The sequence below is a fragment of the Megalopta genalis genome, chromosome 6, assembly GCF_051020955.1.
Source record: "Megalopta genalis isolate 19385.01 chromosome 6, iyMegGena1_principal, whole genome shotgun sequence".
NCBI classification, from domain to species: domain Eukaryota; kingdom Metazoa; phylum Arthropoda; class Insecta; order Hymenoptera; family Halictidae; genus Megalopta; species Megalopta genalis.
In genome coordinates this window covers 15,610,489-15,634,677 of record NC_135018.1, presented here as the reverse complement: position 1 = coordinate 15,634,677, position 24,189 = coordinate 15,610,489, and the positions used below count along the sequence as shown (strand labels likewise).

Below are 24,189 nucleotides of genomic sequence, written 5' to 3'. Positions count from 1 at the left end.
TCCAGTTAATTGCCCGGTCCCGATGAATTACGAGACGCCGTTGATTACTCGCCGATTATATCACAGGATATACCTGCCGTCGCAATTATTCGCGTGACTCGCGATTATTTGGGACGAATCGGCGCAGAACCGCACGGATAGTTGGCCCTCGCGTTCGGAACGGATGAAACGAAACTATTTCGAGAGCGCGAGTGTTCCGTGCCCGTGGACACGTACGAGCCTATGGTCGAAGATCGGCCGTGATCGTGCATGCGGGAAAAAAAAATGATGATTATGTTACCGCTGGTCGCCGATACTAATCGGTTTTCGATCGGTTTCACGGTATCGTGGACTGTTTGTGTACCGGCGACGAACTCGATGGAATATATGTACCGGCTTGGCGAGAGACAGAAGCGGAGCTTTTTGGGATAATAATTTTGCTCATCTTGCTACCTGGTTCGCGAACACGTTCCTGAACGATTTAACCCTTAAATGCATATTGTTGCCAATCGTCCACGTTCCAGTTCCACTTAATTTGATTCAAAAACCAGAGTCTGTGCGTTTCCGAACACACGTTGATAACAATAGACAATAGATCGTGTGTGAAATAAAAGGCTTGACATTACTTTTGGCGAGTAAGTTATGTGTTTTTTGACATTTGAATGTGGTGGGTGATAATCTTCAATGTGTTACTTGGAGAGATATTTTCTTTTTTCGAGTTTCCTATAAAGGAGCGATTTATCTAATTGCTTTGTGTCGCAACTAAAATCGCAATTGCTTTGCTGCATTTCATTTATAAATAATGTGAAAATTCCTATACTAATAGATAATATAAATACATGACCATTTGTTTACGTCTAGAATAATTTTAGTAATAAACGCATATTGTTGCCAAAAGTCTACATACAACTTTTTTTCAAAATAAATACTCAATATTATTACCTAGATCTTTTTATTTGTTTTTTACATAACCTATGACTACATTCCTATAAAAAACGATTTTTTAAAATTCAAAATAAAAAATCATGCATTTAAGGGTTAATTATCGAATCACAGACGCATAGAGTTCAGCATTTCCTAATGAATTGTACAATCATAAACGAGTCGCTTTTATTCATGTGCATTATTCATTTTTTCTAAGATTATTGTTTAAAAAAATCATTACACATTTTTATCATTGAAAAGTACGAGCGACAATGATGCTCATTTTTACTCGTTTCTCGGTAATGCTCGTTGCGGACTGTGTAAAATACGAGGCATTCGGTTGATATTTCCGTTGAACAGTGAATCTGTACAAACGCGTGGGAAGTAACCTTTTCGTAATAAAAATTAGACTTCGTTTTTCAGGAAAGTTGGTTTTGTTAGGTACTCGCCGTGGATAAGTAAAAACGGCAGAAATGATCGGACAATTTTGAAGGGTGATTTACGACCAGGGCACTGGTCAATATTAGACCGCAACAAACAAACAACTTTCGTTTCTTTATCAAACGCTTTTTCTTATTTATCCTTTCCCCGTTTTCTTATTTTATTTATTTTGAACCCTCGACTTACATCGAACCCCGCCCAGCTGCATCGGAGATTGTTTATGACTCGGTGACTAATAGTAAACATATTCGAAGAATTCATTCGCACCAACAAAAGACAATAATATCATTCCTTAATTTTTATCACAAGAAATTTTCTGATTTGTATAAGAAATTTCCCTTCTCCAGGCAATTCAAATTATTTTCCTTCACAATCAAAGATCCTGCTGTTCCCAACACGAAGGTCTATAATTAAATCTAATTAGGGCTGTAGATGAAATTTTCTTCTACACGATATTTCTGAAAACATTCGTTCGTTAATGTGCAATCCCATTGCGAAGGATCGTCGGCAATAGAATAGTTGTGAGTTGATAAGATAATAAACAACTTTCGTTTCTTTATCAAACGCTTTTTCTTATTTATCCTTTTTCCGTTTTCTTATTTTATTTATTTTGAACCCTCGACTTACATCGAACCCCGCCCAGCTGCATCGGAGATTGTTTATGACTCGGTGACTAATAGTAAACATATTCGAAGAATTCATTCGCACCAACAAAAGACAATAACATCATTCCTTAATTTTTACCACAAGAAATTTTCTGATTTGTATAAGAAATGTCCCTTCTCCAGGCAATTTAAATTATTTTCCTTCACAATCAAAGATTTTTCATCCTGCTGTTCCTAACACGAAGGTCTATAATTAAATCTAATTAGGGCTGTAGATGAAATTTTCTTCTGCACGATATTTCTGAAAACATTCGTTCGTTAATGTGCAATCCCATTGCGAAGGATCGCCGGCAATAGAATAGTTGTGAGTTGATAAGATAATAAACAACTTTCGTTTCTTTATCAAACGCTTTTTCTTATTTATCCTTTTTCCGTTTTCTTATTTTATTTATTTTGAACCCTCGACTTACATCGAACCCCGCCTAGCTGCATCGGAGATTGTTTATGACTCGGTGACTAATAGTAAACATATTCGAAGAATTCATTCGCATCAACAAAAGACAATAATATCATTCCTTAATTTTTACCAGAAGAAATTTTCTGATTTGTATAAGAAATATCCCTTCTCCAGGCAATTCAAATTATTTTCCTTCACAATCAAAGATTTTTCATTCTGCTGTTCCTAACACGAAGGTCTATAATTAAATCTAATTAGGGCTGTAGATGAAATTTTCTTCTGCACGATATTTCTGAAAACATTCGTTCGCTAATGTGCAATCCCATTGCGAAGGATCGTCGGCAATAGAATAGTTGTGAGTTGATAAGATAATAAACAACTTTCGTTTCTTTATCAAACGCTTTTTCTTATTTATCCTTTCCCCGTTTTCTTATTTTATTTATTTTGAACCCTCGACTTACATCGAACCCCGCCCAGCTGCATCGGAGATTGTTTATGACTCGGTGACTAATAGTAAACATATTCGAAGAATTCATTCGCATCAACAAAAGACAATAATATCATTCCTTAATTTTTACCAGAAGAAATTTTCTGATTTGTATAAGAAATTTCCCTTCTCCAGGCAATTCAAATTATTTTCCTTCACAATCAAAGATTTTTCATTCTGCTGTTCCCAACACGAAGGTCTATAATTAAATCTAATTAGGGCTGTAGATGAAATTTTCTTCTGCACGATATTTCTGAAAACATTCGTTCGTTAATGTGCAATCCCATTGCGAAGGATCGTCGGCAATAGAATAGTTGTGAGTTGGTTAAGATCGACGTTGCATGACTGGAATCTGTAAAGTTTATTATTAGAAGTACAGTACGATCCTGAAATATGTTAGGGATTCACGGGGGTTAAGTACACTCTACGTCAACAATTAGCTCGAAAACGCTCCGCTTGCCTCTAAATGAAAAGACCAATTCGATGTTGTTTTCGCCTAAACAACGGAATCGGTCAGCGAGCCACGGAAACCGCGGTTTCCGCGGAACTCCGAGTTCTATTAGCCGGACAATTATCGCGTGCCTTTGTAATATACGGCGCGTTTGCACAAATATACTCGCGAACTAAAGATATCAACAAATTGGAGTGCATTTACGCGATGAACTGCGCGAACTTGCTGAATAATTTGTTGCCGGCCATCTGTTTGCACGTTATGCACGTGATTCGGGTCTACTGCGAGTAGAAACGGTAGTCCACGACCAGACGCATATAAGTGGAAACGGCGGTTGATGAACGGCCGCGTTAAGTGGAAACGGTAGTCGATGAACAGACACGTTGTTCGAACTGAAAGCCGTATTTCTCGAAAAATGTAAAATTTTCGATCGTTTCACGCATTTTTGAATGCGTTCTCGTTCCCGCGATAAACAGACCGGGACAACATTTTTTTAGACAAGTGGAATTTCTTAAGATCTACTTCCGCTCCAAGTTCTTGCCATTTTTGTATCATATTATCAAATTATGGTATAACAATCGTTATGTTAGATATACGAAGCTAATTCAAGAGAGACTTCATAAAATCTGAAGGAGATCTACCTCGAAATGTTGAACTGCGAGTTTAGATGATCGGACTGCGGATTTTCACGCGAAATAAAAAGTTTGTGCCTCGGCTGTAGAATGCAGAATATTTTCAGTAAGCTAGAAATTACGTAACAACGCGTCCTTAAATTAGCGCCCGTGTGCCTGAGCAAACGATACCAAACATGTTTGACGCGGTTCGGCTGTGTTTCCGAGCGGAAATTCTAAAAATGTTGCCGGACCTGATAGTTCGCAAATCGAAAAAGGAGCATGACCGACGAGAGACAGAACTGTTGCTTGTTAAAAATATACGGAGAACGGAACGTTTCCTCGGGCGTAGCCAACAACGATCTGTAACATCGTTGTTCGGCACTGGAAAGGGGTTAAATACCGCGTTGATTGTCGAAATATCACACTGTGCGCCGCGGCGGACGCATGTATGCGGGTATCTGGGAGCCACGTGGGCACCGGTGACGCCGTCCGAAGAAAAAGGAAGAAGACCGTGTTCCGGCAGGGGAGCACAGGAAACACGGATACAATTAATCCGAGGTTCTGCCGGCTCGAATCGCATAATTTCCGTTTAATTCGCCGTCGCGGCGTTCCTCCGCGAGCGCGGCACACGAGGATGGATCGAGGGATCGTGCACCAGCACGCTGCAACTGCAGTGCGGGACTGCGGCGTTGCATCTGCCGAGGTGGCGTCGGAGGCTTCGCCAGCCGCAGAGGCCTAAAAACCGTGTGCGAGCGGGAGAGGCGGTTTTCAGCGTCGACGAGGACGGAGGAACGATGCCGCCGCCGTCGCGGCACTCGGAGCGACAGAGAGAGGGGGATAAAAGTTCCGTGGAAGAAGACAGACGCGGAAACGCCGGACGAGGGGAGAGAGAGAGCGAGAGAGAGAGAGAGAGAGAGAGAGAGAGAGAGAAAGGAGAGCCACGTGGTTGCCGGTTCACGTTAACGTCATCGCACGCAGAGGAAAGAGGAACGCTCGTCATTTGTCTCCCTTCGCCTCCTTTCTTCTCCGTTTCGTTCTCCTTCGATCCTGCTCTGTACAGTCGTCTCCCTCTATATCGTCGTGTTCCATCGGCGTCTCCGTCGCACCTAGCTGGCGTCTCGTCGGCGCATCCCTGTTCATCGGAGAGGCACACGCCGTTTCTTTCCTTCTCCTTCGGCCCTCCTCTTGCTCGCGTAATTGTCCGACTGTTCGCCTCTCTGTTCCTCCAGTTGCCTCTGCCCCTCGCTTTCTTCGTCGCGTCTCTCTCTCTCTCTCTCTCTCTCTCTCTCTCTCTCTCTCTGCCGTTATCCTTTTTCGGCGCATCGCGCCGTTTCTCTCGCGTAACGCGCGATCTGGCCCGAAACGAAACTTTTTGACGTTTTTCGCGCACCCACCCTAGGAATATGGACATACGTCAACCACGTGTGTGGGGAATGCGCCAGGACCGTAACGGGGCCAGCGGATTGGCCGGCGGGCGGACCAATCCGGCGGCTCGCAGCCCGAAGCGGGGAACAGTCCGAGAGGGATGCTGTGTGGAAACCAGCCGCCGCGCTGGAGGGGAGGAAATCCAGCGGGATGAGGGAGGACGGGAGACGGACGAGGCGCAGGGCCGTAAGGCGACGAGGGGGCACGCGATCGAAGAAAAACCTCGGCCCCGAACGGATCCGGAAGTTGATTAGAACTGCGCCTATATCGGCGGACGCGTTTTTACGGCGACGCCGGGAGGCGGCCGCGGGGCTTGCGAATTACTCGGGCCGGGGATCTTTCTGTTTCTTCGACGGTGAGAAATTCCACCGAGGATCCGGCGCCGTTCGTCCGTTCCGCGATACGATATATTCGATCGGCGGCTAGGGCCACGGCGACGTTGAACAGCCAGGAACGACGTAGGTGTTCCGAAAGATGTCCGAACCCCGCGGAGAACGGTCGCCGTGAAATACTCCCGAGGAAAATCGTCCGCCGTGGAAAAAGAGCTTAGAACCGCTCGTAACGAAACCTGACGTACGGCACTGGGTGGAAGGAAACGCGATGGACGCGGGGTCCCAGGGGACCGCCGAGCGAGCGAACAAAGGACGCTTTGAAGGGAGAAGAGGAAGACTCGAGGAGAGAGCCTCGCCTCGTTCCCTTTCCCTGATGGCTGGCAGAGAGGGATCTCCGCTCATCTGTTCTTGCCCTGCGGTAGGTAGGTTAGGTGGATACATTTGGCTCTCTTTTTCTCCGTTTCTCTCCGTCTATCGGGGCTCCCCTGCCGTTCTCGGGCCGCTCGCGCTCGGGTTTTCGCCGCTCGGGCTTTCGCTCCGGCACCGGCACCGGCTCCGACTCCGACCGCGGTTCTCTCCTCTTCTCGGCGGCGGTGTGCTCCGGTGCTCTAGCGTATCCAACGAAAGCCAACCCCCACAGGAGCCACGAGGCAGAAGGATCCTCGCGTTCTCGTTAGCTCTCTCGTCCACGATATTCCCCTAGATTCTCGTAACCGTTCGTGTTTTCAATCGGCTCCTTGCCCGAGCTCTCTCTCCGCTCTTCCGCACCGCGCCGGGGCAAAAAGATCGGCAACGAAATCCCGCGGCTCGGTTCGAAGGTTTACGTTTTCGAGGTGGACCGCACCGGCCCCGTTCGATAAAACGAACCCCGGGATGGCCGGCGACGGACCGGGGTCCGGTTCTGCCAGGTTCGCCGGGAAAACGCTGAGCGCGCGATGCGCGCAGGAAATGCTGCATTGCGCGTCGCGTTGCCTCCACCGCCACGGCCGTCGCCGCCATCGCGTGTCTATCCCGCGTGAAACGCAACGCAACAACGGCCATTACGGTTCTCCGGCGCGTTCGAAACCAGTTATTTTTCAGTGTCTCGGAAATTGCCCTCTTCCTCCTTAGCAACGATCGTCGCGAGCGTTTCGAGCGTTTCGCGGCGGACCGGCAGAGGGAGGGGGGAGGATCGCGAGGAGCACGTGTCGCGGAAAAAAAATACCCTAGGAACGATCCTAGCCGGCTCTCTCTGTACACGGTGGGGGCAGCCAGGCGAAAACGGAAAAGAAAAAAAAGGTCCTAGTGGCCGCGCTCGCGCGCGCGCGCGCGCGCGTATAATACATAATCCACAGATGCGATGGTAGAGCATCGTTCTCGGCGAGAGTCCGGGCAACACCGCGCCATCGCCGAGTCTCTATAATATTCTCGGAGAGATATTTCAGAGAGAGGGACTCCGGCGAAGCCTGTCTAACGACGCTGGAAGACTAGAAAGAGAGAAATATACGCACGCAGACAGGCGTGCCGAGCCGCGCATGCACGTCGAATATGCAGCAAGAAAGAAAGGGAGCAATGAAGAAGGGAGAGAGCGCGGTCTCCTCGTCCCACCGGTTCTTTAATCTCCCGTCTCCGTCCGTCCGGCGTTGTTCGCTTACCATCTGTCCCTCTCGGACTACCGCCCACTCGCTCGTTCGCCGTCTTTCTTCCACCTCGTTCCGCCTCTGTCGTTCCCCATCGGTCCTCGTCGGTCGCCCTATCGTCTCGATACTCGCGTCCTTCACCCACCAACGACAGCCTGCTCCCTCTCCTCCATCCGCGTCTCCCTCTGTCCCGTTTCCACCCTCGTTCGTGCTTCGCATGTCTACCGTCCTCTCTCCCTTTCTCTCTCTCTCACTCTCTCTCTCTCTTTCCTCGTCTCTCTCTCGCCGACCACCTCCGTCCCTGTTCTCCAGCAACGTTCGGCATCGCCCGGTCCTTCTCCGACCGACCAATCCCCTAACTCCCACCACACACGCGCTTGATCCGAACATTACTCGCTCCTCTCGCTCTCCCCGCCTCTCTCGCTCGCCACGATTCTCGCACTCCGCTCGGCTCTCTCGCTCGCTCTACGCCGCCGGTAATATTTCTCGTCCCTCTCGCTTACTCTGTTATTTCTCTCCGACTTCCGCGCACGGCAGAAACGAGCGCGGCAATAGCTGGTTTCGAGAGATAGAAAAACAGCCGGACGGAGACGGAGCGATCGCAGAGAGAGATAGTTGGAAAAGAGAGAGAGTGAGAGAGAGAGAGAGAGAGCGACGGTACAGAGAGGAACGGAGCGGGAAAGAGGCGCGGCGAGCGATACTCGCGCGCGAGTCTAAGATAGGAGGAACACACGGGCGAGAGAGACGCACCGAGCCGGGAGTGCTGGACGCGGAATCGTGTCCAGGCATTAACGCATCTCTCTTTTCTTGCTACCCTCCCCGCCGGAATTTCTCGTTCTTCTATAGCGGCGCGCGGACCGGCATCAAGACAGAGGGAAAGAGAAAGAGAGATTTTAATTTCCCCGGATAAGTATTTATCTCGGATGTATGGGTCCGGTAATGGACAACGCGTATTTTCGGCGCGGCGTAAATCAACGGCACTCTCACCTGGAACACCTATAACTCTCTCGTCTATGTTTATGCGTATATTTGTTACGTATTCGTACACGAACATGAACGAATATGTATATATATAAAAATGTATGTATGTACTATAAATATATATATCTATATAAATTCACGTAGATCTATTTAAATATACGGCCGTGCCCGCGCGAGCGAAGCTGCCAGCGAGAGCGCGTCGTGTAGCAACACCGCTCGCTGCCGTAGCCGGGCGAGCGTGTTCGTGAATACACGTGGGGGCCTCTCGCTTTGACATCGAGGGAAGCGTGTCTAAATTGGGAGTGGAAGGTGGGGCGTGCTCCGGGGAGCGACGCTGTAGGGGGACACCGGCGTGAAAGGGGAAGGTAAAGAGGAAGAGACGGGGAATTACCTAGCTTCTGCTCGGTACCTTCTTTCACCGGCACCCCCATCAGACGGCGAGCTTCTACGCGCAACTACACCCACGACTTTAAAGTCGTCCGCTGTGCGTCAGGACGGCGAGGAGGAGGACGACGACGATGACGACGACGACGGTGACGGTGCGGAGGATCGGTAGGACGAAGAGGAAGAACGCGCAGACACCGTTAAGATCGCTCCCTGGCGAAGGTGGTAGAATGAGGACGAGGTGGACGGGAAAAAAGCCGACAGCGGACAAAGGTATACGCGAGAACGCAGAGAGAGAGAGAGAGAGAGAGAGAGAGAGAGAGAGAGAGAGACACTCGGAGAGAGGCACGAAGAGAAACGCGAAGAGGGACATAGGAGAGAGACAGAGGCGGCGGCGGCGGTGGCGGAAAGTTCGTCAAAAGGCTCCAACGGAGAATCCATACGGATATCAAAGAGAGAACGCGGACGGGAAAAGCTCGGGAGCGCAGCCGGTCACCGGCGGAGAAAGAGGCGGGAAAGATTAAAGCGGCGAAATTGTCTCTGTCCGAAGTCGAGCGGAGCCGGCGAGCGGAGAATCGACAGGAAAACATTGGTAGCGCATGGAAAATTCAACGAAGTAGAAGCATCGAGATAAGGGGGAGGTCAAAAGGCGAAAAAGAACGGGGATTAGAGGAAGCGGGAGCGGCGCGCTGCAGGAAAAAAACAGAACGTTTTCAAAGAGAATAGGATACGAATACGCGGACGGCGGGGTGAAAAAAATACCGAATGTTTCGCGGCCATCGGGGATGGGAAGGCGTGAAGCATCGCATGCCAGGCTGCGTCGCGAAGGATCGGAGTAAGATCGAGAGGATTGATTATTCCGGCGGACGTTTTCGAAGGATCCTGCGTAGGTCGCGCTAGCTTCATCCTTTCGCACCTAGCATGCGACTGGCTGAGCACCAACTATCGATCGAACGATATATACGTGACACGCTCGAACCTCTCTCTCTCTCTTTCTCTCTCTCTCTCTCTCTCTCTCTCTCTCCCCGCACATGCACACGCTCGCGGCCGCTCAAGCCCGCGCGCGCGCGAGCGCGAGCGCCAACGCGCGCTGCACGCATGCACGTCCACGTTTCTCTGACCCGTGGCCCGTGGCCCGTGGCAGCCCGTGCAGTCCGTGCAGCCCGTGTGCAGCCCCGCTCGCACGGGGCTACGTGTGTAAGAGCGCCCGGCTACGTGTACCGACACGGGCTATATCCACGTGTATATATATAGATCGATCGATTGCTGGCCGTGGATCGATACGTGCGCGCGCACAACTCTTACTCGCTCGAGGCACCGCCGCCGTGCCGCGCCGCGCCACGCCGCGCCGCTAAGGGCCGCCGCTCTCTCTGCCTAAGGTGCTCCAAGGGATGGGGGTGGCGCCTATTGGATTTCTCCGGACTTCTTTTTTTGTCTTCCCTCCTTCGACTCGCTTTTCCGAAAACGAGCTATAGACCCCGGCGACACCGGCGCGCCGCGCGAACATTCCATGAATAAGTCGCGCGCATTTCCCGGATTATTTTTCACCGCGAATACTGTTCCAGAAACGGATGCACATCCGGCCGCCAATTTTCGCGCCGGAATTGCTCGTCTTCGCGGCCACTCGCCGATCGCCGGACTGCGGATGTTCGTACAGGTTTCCGGTTTAATTCGTAACCATTTTTGCCGACACCGCTACCAACTGCTTGTAATAATGATAATAATAATAATAGCAATAATAATAATAATAATAGTAATAATAATATATGCTGCAATACATAATTATAACGTAGTTGTAAGAAAGATCGTGAAAACGGAAACGTTTTTAATACGCTTGCTCCTGTTCGACCGAACCGTCCACGTTGGACCCCACCATTGTCGATGTGCAAAGTGAGCACAATTGATTCTGATTTTTTATTTACCGACTTTTACGTCATTTATAAAACGCAATAAACGTTAACGGTCCGCGAGACCGCTAATAACGGTTACGTAAGTTTCAGTAGGTGTCGCAGTTAAGGGTCAAGGAACGTGATCGCAGAATTTCTTGCGACCAAGTTTCACGATCGTTTGACCGGAGTTAGTTCAGCGAAATAAAATTTCCCGCGATCGCGGAGTACGTAACTGCAAAAAATGGGTCGTTGTTCCCCCGAATGCTTGTAATCCGTCCGCCGTTTTCAATTTCGTGAGAATTTCGTTACGAGTGCGCGCAAAGTCCGCGAAGCTAATAATTGTCGTCGTACCGAGAGAAAAAAAATTGCATCGGCGTTGCTTTCAATGGTCGTCTCTGATTCGTTAGACGACGGAGCATGACTGGGTCAAGTACGAAACTGCGAAGACACTAAAACGAATTTAAAGAGAGGGGAGACAGTTTTCACCCGGACTCGCGATTCTTGCAATTAACTTAGACAATTTTCGTTTCGCGCGACGATCCGCGGTCTCCTAATCGTTTAGGACTTGGATCATTTTAACACTTTCTGAATATCTTTTTTCAATTTCTGCAGTCCAATCTTTTGGTACGCGCATGAAGATAGACGAAAGCTTTACTCTTCGTTCAGGATGACGAGACCGACGAAACAGCCGCGATACTTTCCGCGGCTAGATTTCGAAGATAGTGTAATAGGGGGTTGATAGTTTCCATCGAATGAACGCGTTATAGTTTCCGATGGAACGAGACCAGCCAGCGTAACGTTAGACAGCCTTCCACGGCGAACGCGGGAACAAAAGAAACATCGCGGAACGAGTTTACGCGACGCGAGAGAGACCTTAATTTCGCGAGACCTAGCCCGTGGCGCGGCAGGCAGCGGCTTCCCGCGCGCGTTACTTTTTCAAATCTCGCCGCAGAGCGTGTTCAACGGGGCGCGATAAGTGTCGACGATCTAAGCAGGCCGGCCAACATAATTAAAACTTCCAGAAAACATAATAACTACACAATTAAAATGTGTCTCTACCCTTTTGTCAGGGACGCGGAAGACTGCGGCGGCGAGGGAGCGCGAGCGGGGGTAGAAAGAGGGCTTCTAAACTCGAAGGGGGATGAAGGAGCGGGAGGGATGGAAAAACCGAAAGCGCGAGGAAGAGGGGAAGAGGGAGATGGAAAGAGCGATAAAGAGAGAGAGAGAGCGAGAGAGAGAGAGAGAGGGAGGTGGAAGGTAGAGTTCACGAGGGGTAGGGAGAAAATGAGAAAAAGAGGAACGGGGAAAGCGAGACGGATGAAAAGAGAAGAATCTATCGAGGGGGTGGATGTCGGTCTACAGGGACGAGGAGGGACAGAGCGGGTGGAGGGAGGGGGCAAAATGATGTAAAAATAACAAATTGAAACTGCTGGCCAGGAGAGTTGGATAGCGTCAAGCGGGAGCGGGATAGCCTCCACCAATATTCTCCGACCTGGAAAGAGACAAGCGATCCATATAACCGACGGACAGAGAGGCACCGATGAAACGAGCGAGACGGGCTTGCCAGCGAGGCGAGCGAGCGAGCGAGCGAGCGAGAGAGAGAGAGAGAGAGAAGGGTGGGCCAAAGGGGTGGCACAAGTAGATTCTACGCCGGGGTGGGGATACTGACAGGACTCCCCTCGGCGAGAGGGAGGGGAGCAGGGGCGGGTTGTCGTACGTGTTAACGCGGCTGCTATATATGTGTGCACGTACATAGAGGCGAGCTGGTACGTGTTCTCCACGGGCACACCCGCGCTGCTCCTCTCTATGTACGCGGCCCCCTTTGCGTCTCGCCCCTTCTCTAGCCGGCAGCTTCCACGGCGCGAGTGTATGTGACGCGGGGGGCAATGCTCCATCGTGCAACGTGGAAATTTAGTTCCCTCCGTGTACACACACCCACGGAGGGGCACGGAGCGGCGCGGAGCGGCGCGGAGCCGGAGCGGAATGGAGCGGAGCGGAGCGGTGCAGAGCGGAGCGGAGCGGAGCGCACCACCGGGCCGTGCCCGTGTGGACCTCTCTGCGGCTGTGTGGAGTGCTTTACGACTCGATCGTAGCGTTAATGGCGCGGCTGTGTGGGTGTGCGGCTGTGTAGACGGCCGTGCTCGTCAGAGAACGTTTTTCCACGTACACCATCCACTGTACTAGGCCAGCCAACTATATCTCGCGACCAGCCAGATTCGACTAACGCCGCTGGAAACACCGCTCCGGGCCCCGGAACGTGGGAAATTGTCGCACACCGCGGACCCAGCGCCACTCTGCAGGACACGCGCGCAGGATACAACTTTCCTCCTTTGAGCCGGCCCACACCGCGTCGACGTGGGACAAAAATCGGGAGATTAACTATTCCGTCTGCCTCTTAAAATCCTTAACGGATACCCGTACATGGGTATCCATTAGGTACAGAATAAGTGTCGTTCGAAGAAACCGAGCGAATATCGACAAGGCCTCGCTTCGTCGCTCGCGAGTTCGACGGATTTTAGACGAAATTTCATCGCGCTCGATCGAATCAGCTGTTCCCGTTGTTCTAGAAGCGAACGTTTGATTTCATTTACAGCGGAGGGGTATTATTGAATGTAAATATTTGTTGTTGGCACATTTGTTCGCTTCTTGTATCCACTTTTTCTTTTTTCAAATATAATCAGTATTGCAAATGTTCACGCTCTTGGTAACTTATATAATTAACTTACCAAAAATTAAACAACAGTTCAAGATCCCCTTCGCAGGATACACGTGAGCGGAATTTCGCAAAAAAAAGTATCACGAAGTAATTTCGAGGAGTATTTGTTATAACTTATATAATTAACTTATAACAAATACTCCTCGAAATTACTTCGTGATACTTTTTTTGGCGAAATTCCGCTCACGTGTATCCTGCGAAGGGGATCGTGAACTGTTGTTTAATTTTTTTTAATTATTTATATAGGTCAGCGACGAGTGCTCGTCGATAGAGCTATTTTTAATTTGTATGTTTATTTTTACATTGCTTACGTTATATATATTACGTTGTGTTTATGAACGTTCGTAAATGGTGCCGATTATTTTCTAAACGATGCGCGATAACAGTTTTTAACGAAATATCGTTTTGATCGTGTATGATCTTCACTAACTGAATAGGCAACATTACGTATCCGTTTAAAACAATTAAGTTGACCCGTAGAACTCGAAAAGGTAACGAATAAATAAAAAAGATAATTTACATGCACCTTCTAGTCGACTTGAAACCGTGTACATTTTTCCTATTAATCTTTTCTATACCTTCGACGAGAATTCAAAATGAAATTTACGAGATATTTGATTGGACATTTATAGACAAACGCACGTGAAACAATTCGACAATAATATAAATCCAGCGTTCAATTGTATTTTTATTGCTTTTGTTGCCAACCTGCAAAAAAGAAAACATCTGTTATATTACAACGGTATATGAAAATACAATAAATTCTCCCTAACTTTTCTTCAGCTTGCAAACAAAAATGGACAATTTTGGGAAGAGGAGATACGATTATTCGAGCCTCGCGGCTCATTTTTTATAGTTGCCGATTGTCAACAATCATAAAAACGAGTTGCAAGGCTCGAATAATCGCATCTCCTCTTCCTCAAATTGTCCATTTCTATTTCCAAGCTGAAGGAAAATTCGGGAGAATTTACTGTACATCGAATAACTCGTGAAAGGCCAAAGTCTTATTTCAGTCACCGTTTTATTTTGTACGCGTCGCGTTAGGCGCCGTTCTCTGACCGTTTAATTCGTGCCCTCTATCCCCTCGGACGCGAGCTGGATCGACCGTGAACACCACGTACCCTATTCTCGCGCGCGGACCGGTCTACGTTCTCCCCATTGATCCTGTAAAAGGATCCAGCGATGCGACCATTCAAGCCGCCGCGCTGGATTGAACTCTTCGGGGACACCGATCGAAAGATTGTTCGCGATTGATGCGATCGCGTATTGATATCGACACTTTGGCTGGCGACGATTATTTTGGAGTTTCTGCCGCCCGGAAATAAATCGCTACCTGCTGCGCTACTGGCAAGTCGCACAATCGGCGTTTTTAATCGATGTTGCGCTACCGTCTCGGCCCGCGTTTAGTTTCTCGGTTGCGAGTACGTTCCTTGGGCGTTCGATCCGCGCGTCGGTTTTTGGAATGCGAGGATTAACCCTTTGCACTCCGCTGTCCCCTCTCGTGGGACATCGTAATTCTAGCATATCACTCGGATGTCCCCACTCGTGGGACATTAAAGTTGATTAGTGATTACGGGGAATTGAGTTATTTCAGCGCAACTTTTTCAGACATGCATGTTTCCCTGAAGTTTTCTCTTGAAATGGCACAAGAAATCAAATCAAAATATAGTAAAATTACTAAGATATATACAAGAAATGTCAGCGGGTTTTGACGAGAACGTGAGAGGCGTGCTCACGACGGTCCGAGCACTTCGAAGGCGCCACTTGAAAAGAGCGAAAAGGCAAGTTTGTAGAAGAAAGATCGGTATGCGAACATAGCACGCACTGTATAGTGAGATTTATAATCATAAAATCTGGAGGAAAAGATTTTCAAAGCTGAACTCGGTCTGGTTTGAAGCGTCGAGCGGTATAGATAGATCTAACGAGTGAGAAAATCGGAAAAGTGATTCTTCTCTTGGTAAATAAATTGTTTGGTAAAAGTTTTTTTGGTAAATATCATCTTGTGAGTTAGTAATAACAATTAGAAATTTTTAACCTATGTATTTATTCATATTTTTTAGTAGAACAATGGCAAAACGTTCAAACACGAATGAGTCTCATGACACAAGTAGTAGCGAAGATGAGCTCCAGATAGACGTTTATACAGATATGTTAGAAAGACTAACTGTGGAAGGTTTTCTTCTACAGTTAGTCTATCGTTTTGATAGCAGTGATAGCGATATCGTCCAAGCAACAAAGCGACGAGAGAAAGAGTTCGCATAGATAGCGATTGCAACAACAAAACAAAATTATAAAACAAACAGTAACAAAATTATAAAAAATAAAATATTGATTTTTTTGCAAATTTCTCGATTTCAGCCAATTCATAAAAGTCCAATATCATTATAGTATGTTAGTTAGTTCCAAAACCATACTAAATAATACGAGGGTCTGTAAATGCCCGTTTCTGCCGAAAAGTGGCGCTGAATAACTGGTAGCCAACGTCCAGAATGGTTCGGAGTGCTAAGAATTAAATTAACTAGAACCGGTTACATTCTGTATAATTCCGATTTTGATAAATAACGTTTATTTGATCTGACACGTGGCGTCATTTCACTGTTTCACTAATCAACGATTTCAATCAGAATTCTCGAAGGATATATTGGTTCGTTCGGTACGTTGTTCTGTTCTTTAACGAGAAACGAGATTCTTTTTTAACGTTTAGAGCAAAGAAGCAAACTTTCCAACACTTTTCTGGTAGTTCTCGAATTTTACGCTCGTAGAACTGCCGTCGTTTGTTGGCAGAATACGGAATCGAGCGTTCTTTCGACAGCTGTTCACATTTTCTTGAAATCTTGTCGAAGAACGAAACTTCCCGAACGATCCAATATCTGTTGAAAAATGTTCTCATTAAAATCTTCTCATTACCAGCAACGGGTCATGTTAGCAGGGTGAAAACTACCCCCGTCTTTGAGGGTGAAATCATGCGTTTCGAGATATCTCGGACAGAATATCCGACCAGAGAGAAGAGAATAAAGTTGAGAAATTCTGTTGCATAAAAAAAATAATGCTAGAAAAATTGATTTGTTTAAGCATGGGAATATTTGTGGCTGGATTTGTCTAGTGAGACCAGCTAAGCGAACTCGGAAAATATAAGCGGTATTATGTAGAGAGAGTTTTTCCAAATCCCGATAAATCAATCGAGTCTATAAAATCGGTGAAATAAATGCGCTTGTGGGTGAAGCGCGGAATATCCGATAGGAGGGGGGGGGGGAGGGCGATGTAAAATTTATGGTAAAACAACGAAAGTATTAAGTACAAGCTCGATTTTACTGCACGATATAAAGACTTTATGCGCGGGCTGGATATTTTTCAGCATTGATATTATCAGTTATTTCTTTTTAATATCTGCCCGTTCGTGGATTTTATCTAAATAATCGAAGAGTCGCATTAATTGGTGAATAATTTTTTTGGAGTATGTTACTCTTTGCAAACTGCACCGCAGATACAAAGATATGAGGATACAGAGACCCGAAGTAAAGAAGCACAGCAAAGTATGTTAATTATTCAGAATGAAAGTGGTCGTCCGTTTTTATGAGGAACTGGTGAGAATGTTGTGTTTACGGAACAATGGCTGAACGATAAACGACTTACGATTTCACCATTACAGTTAGTTTACCGTTCCCAAAAATTTATAGCGGACACAAGAGTATGTATCGGTTCCTCGAATGATTAAAATTAAAGTTAAACTGTCGAATATATCTCTGTGCTTGAAAAGTCATCATCCGAAACGTTCGTATAACCGTATAAAATGGAATAAAATAAAAACAGTAATCAAAATATTTGTAATAAAAAAAATTTGTAATAAAAGTAGATATCGAACAAATTAAAGTGATTCTTAATCGTTCTAATTTCGTCCGCGGTTCTTTACGAAATAATACTCCTCGTCCGAAAGTTAGATGAAGTTTTACGAAGTTAGTTACGAGATTAACACACAAATTAGCATATTTTAATGCGAGCTAGGAAAATGCCTGAAATTTACTCATGTTCATTCTCTACCTCCATACAGTTTAAAACAATTAGCTACGCCACGGAAGCAGGTAACAACGAATTAATTAGTCGATTTTAAATACATCCTACATTACAGCTTCTTGCCTTCGCATCAGACCACCCCTGATCTGTAATAATATCGACGATTTAACACGTGACATTTTACGACGGTAAGAAACTAATTTTCGCTCGCCGAAGCTTGCACACTACAATAACATTATGAACCTTTATATAATTTTCAATTTTCATAGATTATTTTATAGGATAAAGGAGGCGACGTATTATTTCGTTGATCAAAAAATACTATACAGGAGATACGAAGCTGAAACGGAACAATTTAACAAAATAGCAAACAAAATAAATTGAATTTAAGGACACCGATGTGTGATTTTATACTGTTAGGGAATAGTGGAAATATTTATTTGGCTGTTACAACTGTTGCAGAAAGTATTTACTTTATTTTTTTGAGAGAAGATACGATTATTCGAGCCTAGCGCCCCGTTTTCATAGTTGTTCACAATCGGCTACTATAGAAACGAGCCTCGAGGCTCGAGTAATCGTGTCTCCGCTTCCAAAATTGTCCATTTATGTGCGCAATATGATCGCGAATTAGGGAGAAATTACTTGTTATTAGGAACAAAATATAATTATGCAAGTACAATATTTGTACACGTTTGCAACTACATCAAAGTCTATCAACTTTTTCATCGATTAACTGTATAAATTTTCAAGCTATTGAACATTTGTATTTTATTAACTTTATAAACATTTTAAGCATTTGATTATTTATGTTATACTATACATAATGCAGTTATCTTTACATTTTCGTTTACAATTTGAAGGACAATTGGGGAGAATTTACAGCAGTCTCAAATTTAGGTTTACATATTTCACAGAATATCCCTAAGTGCGAACACTAAACATAGACAGCGAAAAGAGGACACAATTGGAGCGTTCATTTGAATCCTTCATGGATCGGAATTAGCGTAAACCAGGGGTGTCAAACTCAAAAGCTAATTTGGGCCAAATAAACAATGCTTAACTTTAGGTGGGCCGCAAAAAAAATCAATGTTCATAAAAACAAATATCTTTATTTTGACTAGTACATTGTAATAAACACATATATAAAGTTAAATTATTGTTTACGTCCTGATACTTGACATCTCTTCTCCGATACTATCTTTCCTATTTCGGGAGAAATTTTATTGGCCGAGACTATTTCTATTTTATTTTTACTTTGCGTCGGATATATATTGACTGGGCCGCAAAAACGTTCATCTCGAGCCGCATGCGGTCCGCGGGCCGCGAGTTTGACACCCCTGGCGTAAACGGTCAAAATACTAATATCCGCGCACAGTGAAACTCATAATTCGCGATTACAGAAACTCATCGAGTTAGATGCGGCTGAAAATATACACAGCGATCCTATGTCTTAGTCGAAACACGGAAACGATCTTACCCTTCGCTGTCAACAGGATATTGCACCTTTATCCAGGTTCACGAACGGGGCATTTCGCGCGTCAATCTCCGCATTACCGCGGATCGATAAACACGTGAATTCCGCGCGTTGACGTTTGATTCCATTTGGAACCGGTCTCCTTCGTAATTTCGAGGGGCGGAAAACCCGCCGCGAAAGGGACGAGCCCGCTGAGAAGGAAAATATACACATTCGCGTCGGAATTATGAGAGAGCTGGAAACGGCGGATTTTGAAAACCGAGATACGAGGAATTGGAAAAAAATTGCGAAATCAAAGGGTTGAAGGATTTACACGCGTCTCCGGGTACCATCGATCCCGCTCAATGGCGGATTAACAATAATTAGCCGGATTTATCGAAGACATGTTCGCATTTTCGCGAGTTAATTCCGTGGCCCGCGTTTGACTTATTGCAAGATCAAATGCAGATTCCGACTTTGCCGTAGTTTTTGTTCCGTCAAGCCGATTTATTTCACTTTTACGATGATCCCTTATCGTTGAAAAATGTTTCTCGATGGCAAGCGATGTTCGACGGTATCAGCAAACAATTACATTTTTCATAAAAATTTTTAATATAAGCTAGTAGCTATTATACTAGCTGTTCAAGTACAGGTCACACTAATTGAAAGTTATTTTTAATATGAGCACAAGACAAACGAGAGTTAATGTTTAAGTACAGGTCACATTGATTGCACACTATTTTTAATATGAACATAAGACAAACTAGTTGATGTTTAAGTGCAGGTCACATCGATGGCACATTATTTTTAATATGAACGTAGGACAAACTAGTTGATGCTTAAGTACGGGTCGCATTAATTGCACATTATTTTTGATACGAACGCAAGACAAACTAGTTGATGTTTAAGTACAGGTCGCATTAATTGCACGTTATTTTTAATACGAACGTAAGAAAAACTGGTTGATGTTTAAGTACAGGTCACATTAATTGCACATTATTTTTAATACGAACGCGAGACAAACCAGTCGATGGTTAAGTACAGTTCGTATTAATTTCTAAATATCGACGACAGAATTACTTTGATCTAAAAAGAGGCGAATGATATATATATTTAATATTTAATATATATGTAAATATTATATATTAAATATATATATATATATATATATATATATATATATATATATATATATATATATATATATATATATATATATTAATAATTTATAATTTAATAATTTATTTTTTTTATACATATTTAAGATATATATAATATAAGATATAAGAGAAAATGTGTCTGCGGATCGGAAACTTTGCATTCGAAACCAAAAGTCACTGGCAACCGGGAAATAAGGGGTCCGTGAGATCAATTTTTGAAGTAACTTTATATATATAATATAATAATATATATATAAATATATAAATATATATTATTATTATTATATATATAATAAATAAAATATATAATATTTAATATAATATAATAAAATTTATATATTATTATTATATATATATATTCCCGGTTGCCAGTGACTTTTGGTTTCGAATGCAAAGTTTCCGATCCGCAGACACATATTCTTAGAATTCTTACAATTCCGTACGCCTCGAAGGCACGCAGATCCGCAATCCGGTCGTTAAATTCGAAATGAGTAATTGTAAGAAACAGTCGTCGGGATCCTGGGGAAAAGAAAGGCGGGAATAATTCGCGCGAAATAAGACACAATGAAGAGTCCCGAAAGCTCTAATGGCGTCACGAATGAACGCACTTTACTTAAAGGACAGCCGTCTTTCTCCGTCGGTCGTTATTTACCAAGATCGACGTCGTCGTCGTCGTCGTCGTCATCGTCGTCGACGTCGCTACGTTTCAAACGGGGTTCATCGGTTCGATCGGCGAACGACACGCGAAAGTAAAGCGAACGCGCGTTTCAAAAGCAGGAGAAAATAAAGGCGGCGAGCATCGTGCCCGGACGTTGGCGGGCAACGTTGACGTAGGGTCTACGGATGATTAATGATCCCGATAGAACGGGGCAGTTCGAACCTGCACGGGGCCCCTTGGAGTCATTGTCATCCGATTCTTTGGAACGATAAGTCGACTCGCGCCTCACGGACGCAAGAAAGTCGCGTTTTTGCGGGACGAAAAAATGAAGACGGAAACTTGATCGCGGAGCGCGCGATGCTGTCGAAGGACTCTTTCGTTCGGAGATTCTTGATTTCCGAAAGTGCTCCGAGCTAGGTGATTTAACACTCGGACGGCGAGACCCGGGTCCATTTGGACCCAGAGTACAAATATCGTCGTTCGATTATTTATTAGATTGCTTGATTTTTCTAAACGAACAGTGAAAATTTCGTAAGATTTTTTGAAGATGTTTACCTCATCGAAATATGATCCGTTTTCAAACTAGGTTTTTCATGCGTGATTGCTATTTTAAAACAAGTTCTGGTATGGAGAATGAATAAACTCTCGGCTCATAAAAGAATTAACCGAATATCCGCATGCAAAATAATCGACGAAAGCACAGAATTTTGAAAAAATTCTTTTTGCCAATACATAACTCTGTCAATGCACAACAAGACCGTAAGAGAAACGTTAAAAATTAGTAAAAAATTAATTCTTATAAAATTTAATAAAAAATTAATTCTTATAAAATTTAATAAAGAATTAATTTTTTTAATACAAATGAATAAAAAGTTAGTACGCATGGAAATTATTAGACGGTCGAATTGACACACGCGTTATTCATCGGTAGAAACGTTTTCAACTCTTGCTTTATTTGAGCTAGTGACGCAGAAATATTTTGCAGAAGTTCATTAAATTCAATTGGTCCTGTGAAAATTTTTTACAACGAAATTCAAAGTATGTTGAAACCGCCAGACACACGGTATTAATGCAGCGCCATACGCGTATCAGTGTGCTTGAAAATACAAGCGGCATATCGCGCACGCATTTTTCTAATTGAAGGACAGAGTTTCCCGGGCACATGGCTTATTTCTCTTCTAATCAACTTTATTATCCGGGTGAAATTGTTTCGTTCATTATAGCGAAATTCTACCGAACTCGCGGGATAATTAATGCTAATTCGGCGCTGACATATGAAAATATTCGCTTAATTGCACAAAGGGTTTCGGCTACCTTCGCCAAATGAGTTTTCCGGTTCCATAAAAAGAACTCTCGGCAAGTGTACGCTAAATGAATTTTTCATTTCGGTGATACATTCCTTTTATTCCCGGCCGCAATATTTAAATAATACAACACCCACGGAAACTTCCGGCACCGGGATACTTGTCGCCTTATGCCTCGATTTGTCTGTCCCATCCATCCATTTCGTGCGTTATTCTGCGATAAACCGACAATGCGTTCTCCCGAATTAGAAGCCTGAAATACGATCCTTCGCGGCACATAGTTTTCCCATCGGGGAAGATTCAAATAATTAGAGTACTGAACAAAAATATTCGTGCAACTTTAAAACGTGACTTTTTTTTTCTAAAAAACTGATCTAGATCGCACAAATTAGAGTACATGCTAATGATTAACACGCTTTTCTTAAATTTTGCTGTTACTTCGGATGACGAACAAAAAATATAGATCTATCGTTTTTTAATTCTTTTTTTTTTATTTAAGCCTTACGCGCACGCTGAAAATTTCATCGAAATTGGTTTCTTGATGTGGCTGCACGAAGATTGTAGTAAATTATTTGCGAACCGAACGGTATATCGTTGTGTAGACAATTCCTGTTGGTTCAACTGCAATATCTACTGCACTAACCATTTCCAGATTGGTCGACGGACTCGAAGTTACGGGAACATTTGCAAATTCAATACGAAGTGGTAGATTGATTGCAAGGTCAACTGAAGGTATCAACCGAGCAGCGAAACTCTATTTCTGCTTCCCAAACACGACATTTTTCTCGCGAGCATCGATCTCGTTAAAGGATTTATCGATGAATCTCTGATTCGGATGTTTCATCGAGTCTTACTTAACGCGTCGAATGCCGAACATCGACTACGAAAATTCCCGTAATATCAAGGTCATTAAATTAACGCTATATCCACCGGCAGTATTCTAATATTCATTTGAATATCGAAGATCATCGGTTGAATATTTCTTTCAAAGATTGTTCAAAAGAGATAATAATTTCATTCGTAATCCAACAAATTATTTGAATTAATATAATGTATTAATATATATATATATATATATATATATATATATATATATATATATATATATATATATATATATATATAATAATATATATTAATATAATAAATTAGTATAACGTTCTTTTAAAGTAATTTATTTAAACAAAAAAATTTTAAGCTTCGTTTAAGCAAGCTCACAGTTGTCAAAAATCTTATTAATAGGACTATTGGAAATATTAATTTAATCCTTCTGTATTAAAAAAAATCCCAATAGCATTCAGTTTAGTCAATATACATGCATCGATCAAAGAAATTATAGCATAGAAAATATTTGGACAAAAATTGGCCAACTTTGACCGACGATAACTCCGCGAAGGGTCATCGTAGGATGATGACACTTTTTTCTTTAAATCAAAGCTCGAAACCTCTACTTCACGACAATCACTTCGGATTTTAAGTTCGATGCACTCTCGCCATTGTAATCCTTCGAATGTGAGGCCATGTTTGTCATCTTGAAAATTGGCAAGTTCCACGAAATGCACAGACTTTACGAAATATTTTTCGGAGATGCCGTTTGCGGTCGAATGAGAGAAGTTCGATCCTTCCCCTTTAAGTTAAAAAGAAAAGAAACGCGGTTGCGATTTTTTTTTCTCGCAAAGTCACAGCACTTTGAAGCGCACCGGTAAAGTGAACCGATTAGTGAAAGTTGGCAAATTTATATCCGAAATTTTTCTATGCCATAATTTTGATGGGCAGCGTATCACGGTGAAGGTGAATGTGAAAACTTAGTTAAAAAGTAGTGGTACAAACCGATACAACAAAAATAACGTGAATTGGTGCGAACGCTATCTAAATTTCCGCCGTGCCAATGATTTCGGCACGGCGGCGGCGCCGTCGCGACACAAAAATTACATAACTACGCCCGTTATCACCTCTTGTTTACATTCCTCTTCCGATCCGGAGAATTCGCGCAAAAGAGTCCGCGCGGCTTACGTAAAACCGCTCTCCGAGTTTCGTTTACATTTTCGGCGATTATCAGCAATTACCGGCATTATCGTCTCGCTATCCGGAACGATACCACACCGGGCACCGCCATACCATGCCGGTCTTATCGTTTGTCTTCGTTCCGCACGAAACCAGCTGATCTGTCTCCAAGGTTCACGGAGAGGACCCGTCCCGACGTCGTCGTTCCGTCGACTCGACCGTAACAGGGTTAAAACGGAGCGGATCGAAACGAGGATGGACAAACAGTCCCGGCGAATCGCGTCGCGTCGAGCAT

The 24,189-nt window shown here is 44.4% G+C and overlaps 1 long non-coding RNA gene across 1 annotated transcript; it reads left to right on the top strand.

Annotated features, from left to right (window-relative positions):
- Positions 1-7,152: 7,152 nt before the first annotated feature.
- LOC143259681 (uncharacterized) lies at positions 7,153-13,284 on the top strand. Its single transcript, XR_013033683.1, has 2 exons — positions 7,153-8,972; positions 11,659-13,284. It is a non-coding gene; the product is annotated as an uncharacterized LOC143259681 (long non-coding RNA).
- The last annotated feature ends 10,905 nt before the right edge of the window (positions 13,285-24,189 follow it).